We start from the raw sequence: 7,648 nt of genomic DNA, 5'->3' as shown, positions 1-7,648 counted from the left end.
GACTAGACATAAACTAAATTATATAGTACCAGTCAAGTTTGGACACACCTACTCATTCAAGGGTTTCTCTTTCTTTGTATAATTGTCTACGCTGTTGAATAATAACGAAGACATGAAATAACACATATGGAATCATGTAGTAACCAAAAAAGTGTGAAACATGTCAAGATACATTTTATATTTTGAGATTCTTCAAAGTAGCCATCCTTTACCTTGATGACAGCTTTGCACACTCTTGGCATTCTCTCAACCAGCTTCACCTGGATTGCTTTTCCAATAGTCTTGAAGGAGTTACCACATATGCTGAGCACTTGTTGACTGCTTTTCCTTCATTCTGCAGTCCAACTTATCCTAAACCAGCTCCCGAGTGGCACAGCAGTCTAATGCACTGCATCTCAGTGCTAGAGGCGTCACTACAGGGTCACTACCAGGGTCACTACAGACCCTGGTTGGATTCCAAGCTGTATCACAACCGGCCATGATTGGGAGTCCCATAGGGTGGCGCACAATTGGCCCAGCTTCATCTGTGTTAGGGTTTGGCCGGTGTAGGCCGTCATTGTAAATAATAATTTGCCCTTAAATGACTTGCCTAGTTAAATAAAGGTTAAATAAAAAAATATATAATAATAATCTCAATTGGCTTGAGGCCGGTTGATTCTGATGTTGGTCATCTGATGACGCACTCCATCACTCTCCTTCTTGGTCAAATAGCCCTTACACATCCTGGAGGTGTGTTGGGTCATTGTCCTGTTGAAAACAATTTACAGTCCCACTAAGCGCAAACCAAATGAGATGGCGTATCGCTGCAGAATGCTGTGGTAGCCATGCTGGTTAAGTGTGCCTTGAATTCTAAATAAATCACTGATAGTGTCACCAGCAAAGCACCCCCACACCATCCCACCTCCTCCTCCATGCTTCACGGTGGGAACTACACATGCGGAGATCATCTGTTCCCCTACTCTGCGTCTCACAAAGACAAGGCGGTTGGAACCAAAAATCAGACATTTGTACTCATCAGACCAAAGGACAGATTTCCACCGGTCTAATGTCCATTGCTTGAGTTTCTTAGCCCAAGCAAGTCTCTTGTTCTTATTGGTGTCCTTTAGTAGTGGTGCAGCAATTCGACCATGGAGGCCTGATTCAGGTCTCCTCTGAACAGTTTATGTTGAGATGTGTCTGTTACTTGAACTCTGTGAAGCAATTATTTGGGCTGCAATTTCTGAGGATGGTAAGTCTAATGAAGTTATCCTCGGCAGCAGAGGTAACTCTGGGTCTTCCTTTCCTGTGGCAGTCCTCATGAGAGCCAGTTTCATCATAGCGCTTGATGGTTTTTGCGACTGCACTTGAAGAAACATTTTCCTGGATTGACTGACCTTCATGTCTTAAAGTGATGAGGGAATGTAGTTTCTCTTTGCTTATCTGAGCTGTTCTTGCCATAATATGGATTTGGTCTTTTACCAAATCGGGCATCTTCTGTTTACCAACCCTACCTTGCCACAACACAAGTGATTGGCTCAAACCGATTAAGAAGGAAAGAATTTCCACAAATTGACTTTTAACAAGGCACACCTGTTAAATGAATTGCATTCCAATTGACGACCTCGTGACGCTGGTTGAGAGAATGCCAGGAGCGTGGAAAGCTGTCATTAAGGCAAAGGGTGGTTTTGAGGAATGTTAAATTTAAATATAATTTGATTTGTTTAACACTTTTTTTGGTTACTACATGATTCCATATGTTATTTCATAGTTTTGATGTCTTCACTATTATTCTACAATGTAGAAAATAGGAAGAAATACAGAAAAACCCTTGAATGAGTAGGTATATAGAATGTATAAATGACAAAGGCTCAATGCTACTTTCTTTAGTTGAGTGTTTCCTGTGTTGAGGAAGTCCTTCAGTCAGCCAGTCAGTCAGCCAGTCAGTCAGCCAGTCAGTCAGCCAGTCAGTCAGCCAGTCAGTCAGCCAGTCAGCCAGTCAGTCAGTCAGTCAGTCAGTCAGTCAGTCAGCCAGTCAGTCAGCTAGTCAGTCTAGCCTACTGGAGCCTCTGAACAGCATGATCTGATCAGCTCCCTCTAGGCAGGCCCTCGTTGTCCTGGTAACCTGCTGACGCTCTGAGGGAGGAAGGGCTCTGTTCAGAGACAATGGCATTCTTTCAGAGAACAACACTAGCACTAGGGCCCTGGAGAAGACTGGGACTCCTGTTGGTGGGCCAGGCAGGCTGACTGGCTGAGCTGTGGAACACACAACCCTAATGAGAGAGAGAGAGAGAGAGAGAGAGAGAGAGAGAGAGAGAGAGAGAGAGAGAGAGAGAGAGAGAGAGAGAGAGAGAGAGAGAGAGAGAGAGAGAGAGAGAGAGAGAGAGAGAGAGAGAGAGAGAGAGAGAGAGAGAGAGAGAGAGAGAGAGAGAGAGAGAGAGGAGACTACAGGAACGCAGTCAGTCGCCTGTGTTGCTCAGTGCCAGAAACGCAGAGCTGGGGCGGAAATGGAGGGGCTCAGGCTCAGTGGAGGGAACTGACATTGCAGACTAGGAGAGGAGAGGTAGAACTATCGGAGAGGAGGAAAGGAAGGGGCTCGTCTGGACAACATAAGGATTCTAAGGTGACTTTATGGCTCTTTTCAATCGCTGTCTGTGGTGGTGGTGATGGGGGGAGGGTGTGTGTGTGTGTATATGTATGTATGTATGTGTGTGTGTGTGTGTGTGTAGACTTTAGCAACCAAAGGAGGTTAAGTGTTGACATGTGCTGCTTCTGCACTTCTAAGTAGAGAGACAGTGTGTTTTTCAGTGAGACACAGCGAGGGATAGTTATGTGTTTGTTTTGAAGGGAGAGTAAAGGGGAAAGTCTGAGTGAGTGTTGACAGTCGTCGACTGGAGGGAAGGGGTCCAGAGGAGTGTACACTTTTAAGGGAACAGGGGGACCCCATCCACTCATGTTAGAAGGAGAGATAGAGTAAATTGAAAATTGAGAGAGAGAAAGAGAGAGTAAATTGAGAGAGAGAGAGAGAGAGAGAGAGAGAGAGAGATAGCGATGGGGAGGTTTTAATCAGCTGAGCTCGGTGGTTTAGGGTTGTTGGTATACTGTACACTGTGTCCATGGATAGAGAGAGAAGAGTGATGTTTTAGTCAGCTTTGGGTAAAGTCTTGTAATACATGGGGATGAATTGAGCTGTATGTCATAGCTTAGATTAAGAAGGGACTCTTGTATGGGGATAAGGGGCTGGGTACTGTACGTGCGAGTGTGACAGGCGGCAAATAGGTTGAGAGAGGCAGATCTGATCAGACGCACAGCAACAGTGGAAAGAGCGCGTGGCACAGGGTGAGCACTATCACATCAAGTTACACACACACACACACACACACCACATCTCTCTCTCCCTCTTTACCTTTCCCTCTCCGTCTCCCTCTCTCTCTCGCTCTCTCTGAATATATTTATAATAAATGGACTCCCTAACCGTGGAGTTTGTGTATTCGCCAGCATATCAGGGCCACTGTGTTTGATAAGAGTGAACAAGCATGTCTGTCATTATTGCATGTGTTTCATCTGTTCACCAGCATCTCTTTATTTACACGTGCAACAGTATTTGTTTTTGTATTATCATATGGCGGTAGAATCCTGTGTGTGACTTTCCGTGGGTTTGTTCGCCTGTCCTTAATCTGTGTGTTTGTTAGAGTGCGAGTGTGTTTACATCTCTGTCTGTGTGTAAATGTGTATCCACGGCAGTGCAGGGAATGTTCACTTGTTAGACAGAGTGTCAATCTCTGTCTCTGTCTCTCCATGTCTGTGGTCTGTGTGGGTGATTGGCTCTGCTATTTTTATATATTGATGAGCGAGAGAGAGAGGGGGGTGGGGGGGGGACAGGAGCGAGTGCAAGGGATAGAAAGAGAGCGAGAGAGAGGACAGCAAGAGAGAGACGGAGGGAACAGAGAGAGAGCGAGAGAACCTGTCGTGATCTAGTGAAGTTCATTCATAATTCACCCGCCCCACCGTATGGCATCGTTCATTCAGATAATGATCCCCATTGGCTGTGTTCATTTAGGATCTCAGCCCTATATCGCCCTGCTAGTCTCAATGAAGAGACCCCCTATGTCGGAGCTCTCACTGTGTCTGGACTCCAAACACACTGTAACTGACGTTTCCCCTTACCCCCCACCAACGTCAATAAATGCCTGATGCAAAAGTCCGATTTCCATGTCATATTTAATTGAAATGAGCCTTCATTTATCCCAGATAAAACACGTGCTTGATCAATTGCTTACCAAAGACAACTAATGCTGGGCTACAGCTATTGGTCCTCTTTATTGGTTTCCCAGCATTGGTCTGGCCTAGTCAAAATAGACATGTCCAGTCCTGTGTAGTCTGGATGTGAGAGTGAAGGCCAGTCAATGTTATAGATACCATCCATCCTAAATCCAATGGGTCAATAACGACTTTCATTTGACACATAGGTCAGCAGTAACAAAGACCGCCATTTCTCTCTTTGAGCTAATTCACACATACCCTCCTCCCTACTTCTCTTTCCTCAGCTAAGCGGCGTGTGCGTTTAGTGCTGTGTTAATGCAGTCTAAAGCCGTATAGTGGAACCACAGCATATTAGTGGAAAGAAGAACGATGGTCTTTGTGTCCCCCCCCCCAGGTTATAATTGTCATTGACTCTTCAATAGCCACCCTGCTGTGCCCGAATGGAGTCATTGTCCACAGCACAGCGAGCCTGGCTCAATTAGCTCCACTCACGTCAGTAAGAGAGCGCCCAGCGTGTGTGTGTGTGTGTGAACAGTGTGTGTGTGTGAACAGTGTGTGTGTGAGTGTGTCCTCTTGCTAACTAACTCAGTCCTTATAAAGCTCGGGTAAAAATAGAGCGGGATGGAAAAAAAGGTTTTATATTTTGAGAGATGTTCTCATTTCTAGCTGAGGTTGCCGACAGATTTGAAGGGATGATTCTGGTGTGTGTGTGAGTGAGTGAGTTTAAGGAGTGTGTCGGACCAGGAATGCCACTGCTCGTGTGGAGAGGCTCTGTCTTGTATTTTGGTCAGATAAGATGTTACATTTCCAATTCTGACTTGTCCGTGTGAGTGCACATGTGTGGGTTACTGTGTGAGTGTATGTGTTGTTCTGTGTGTGACTGTGCATGATTGTGTGTGTGGTGTGTGTGTCGGCGGAGGTATAGCGTGACGCTGGTTGCTAAGCGAGGCAGGGACGTGGGTGGAAGGATTTCCTGTCGACAGGAGAGTTTGCTTATGCGGGGAGGGCCGTGCCGAGGGGAAGTGTGTGTTGTGTTTTTCTGTGTGTGTGTGCGTGTGTTATTTGCCTGGATCACTCATCAAGCAACACACACACCCAAGAGTAGTCTCTCATATCACTGTCTGGACAGACAGACCAAACACACACACCACTGTAGGCCAGGGGCATCCAATTTGGAATAGCCCACACATCTATAAGTGGGTGAATGATTGGGCATCATTTGATGTGACAGGCTGGCCCTTCTACTTTCGTGCCAAACCTCCTAGTCTGTTGACTGTTATTTGGGTTGCATAATGTCCTGGCTGGCGTCATTTGGCTGTTCTGTTCTTTTAGATGGACCTTGTGGCACATCCCCCAAAACCCCCATGACGTTATCCCCATAGCATGGACTTGCTCTCTCTCTCTCTCTCGCGCTCTCTCGCTCTCGCTCTCTCTGTCCTTCTCTCTCTCGCTCTCACTCTGTCCTTCTCTCTCCCTCGCTCTCTCTGCAGTGATGTCATGTCTGTTTTATTGTGTCCCACACGTGAGGGTTGCCATTGCCATATGCACCATCGGCATGGCTCCCACCATAGTTACGTAATTGACATTGAATGAGAGGGAGGGGTGACGTCAGTCCCTCTGGTCCTCTCCTCTCTGGCTAGCTACAGTGATGTCATAGTTAGAAGCAGCCATACAAAGTCATGGTAGCTAGCGAGAGGGGAGGAGCCAGAGTGTTTTTTAAAACCACCTCAGGACCAATCAGATTTATCTAATGTGTATACCTCCTTTGCGGCATCCCTCTATGGCAGACACTGTTATCAAATGCATTTATCACACAATCAGGGATTTGTCCCCGTCACTTCAGTTATATAACAGCCCAGCCACTTGGTTTGGATACAAAGATGAGGGTTTGGGGCAGGAGAAATGTAATATCACTCAAATTCGTAAATGGCGCTATGGATGCAATGATTGACAGTCCATGAGATCATATTTTGAAGCTATACATTGTTTGTAAACAAACACATTGTTTACTAACAATGGAGGAAAACAACTTTATATGGTTGTTATTATATAGTAATACAGTGGTTGTTATTATATCCTTTGGCCGCCTTTCCTTCCAGTTCTCTGCTGCCGTTGACTGGAACGAATTGCAGAAATCACTGAAGCTGGAGTCTTATATCTCCCTCACTAACTTTAAGCATCAGCTGTCAGAGTAGCTTACCTATCACTGTACCTTTACACAGCCCATCTGTAAATAGCACACCAAACTACCTCATCCCCATATTGTTATTTATCCTCTTGCTCCTTTTGCACCCCAGTATCTCTACTTGCACATCATCATCTGCACATTTATCACTCTAGTGTTAATGCTAAATTGTAATTGTTTCGCCTCTATGGCCTATTTATTTCCTAAACCTCCCTACTCTTCTACATTTGCACACACTGTACATAGATTTTCCTATTGTGTTATTGACTGTATGTTTGTTTATGTGTAACTCTGTGTTGTTGTTTTTGTTGCACTGCTTTGCTTTATCTTGGCCACAGTTGTAAATGAGAACTTGTTCTTAACTGGCCTACCTGGTTAAATAAAGGTTGATTTATTTTTTTATATGGTAATATAGTGGTTGTTATTATATGGTAATGCAGTAGTTATTATATGGTAATGCAGTAGTTATTATATGGTAATGCAGTAGTTGTCATTATATGGTATTGCAGTAGTTATTATACGGTAATGCAGTAGTTGGTATTATATGGTAATGCAGTAGTTATTATATGGCAATACAGTAGTTGTTATTATATGGTAATACAGTGGTTGTTATTATATGGTAATACAGTGGTTGTTATTATATGGTAATACAGTGGTTGTTATTATATGGTAGTACAGTAGTTGTTATTATATGGTAATACAGTGGTTGTTATTATATGGTAGTACAGTAGTTGTTATTAAATGGTAATACAGTGGTTGTTATTATATGGTAATACAGTGGTTGTTATTATATGGTAGTACAGTAGTTGTTATTATATGGTAATACAGTAGTTGTTATTATATGGTAGTACAGTTGTACTAAACTAATAAGGCATATATAAAGTACCAGTCAAAAGTTTGGACACACCTACTCATTCAAAGGTTTGTCTTTATTTTGACTATTTTCTACATTGTAGAATAATAGTGAAGACGTCACAACTATGTAATAACACATATGGAATCATGTAGTAACCAAAACAGTGTTACAAAAATCAAAATATATGTTATATTTGAGATTCTTCAAAATAGCCACCCTTCGCCTTGATGACAGCTTTGCACACTCTTGGCATTCTCTCAAACAGCTTCACCTGGAATCCTCTTGAAGGAGTTCTCACATATACTGAGCACTTGTTGGCTGCTTTTCCTTCACTCTGTTGTCCAACTCATCCCAAACCATCTCAATTG

The 7,648-nt window shown here is 43.8% G+C and overlaps 1 protein-coding gene across 1 annotated transcript in view; it reads left to right on the top strand.

The window, feature by feature from the left end:
* The first annotated feature begins 2,423 nt into the window (after window positions 1-2,423).
* Window positions 2,424-7,648, top strand: part of LOC139415262 (forkhead box protein N3-like) — a 51,936-nt gene continuing 46,711 nt past the window's right edge. Inside the window, exon 1 of the mRNA XM_071163231.1 lies at window positions 2,424-2,599. The gene's annotated coding sequence lies outside the window, so the exon portion shown is untranslated. The remainder of the gene's footprint in view (window positions 2,600-7,648) is intronic.

This window comes from Oncorhynchus clarkii, chromosome 8 (genome assembly GCF_045791955.1).
Source record: "Oncorhynchus clarkii lewisi isolate Uvic-CL-2024 chromosome 8, UVic_Ocla_1.0, whole genome shotgun sequence".
In the NCBI taxonomy this organism is placed as follows: domain Eukaryota; kingdom Metazoa; phylum Chordata; class Actinopteri; order Salmoniformes; family Salmonidae; genus Oncorhynchus; species Oncorhynchus clarkii.
The sequence above is the reverse complement of the archived record's forward strand: the minus strand, read 5'-3'. Positions and strand labels throughout refer to the sequence as shown.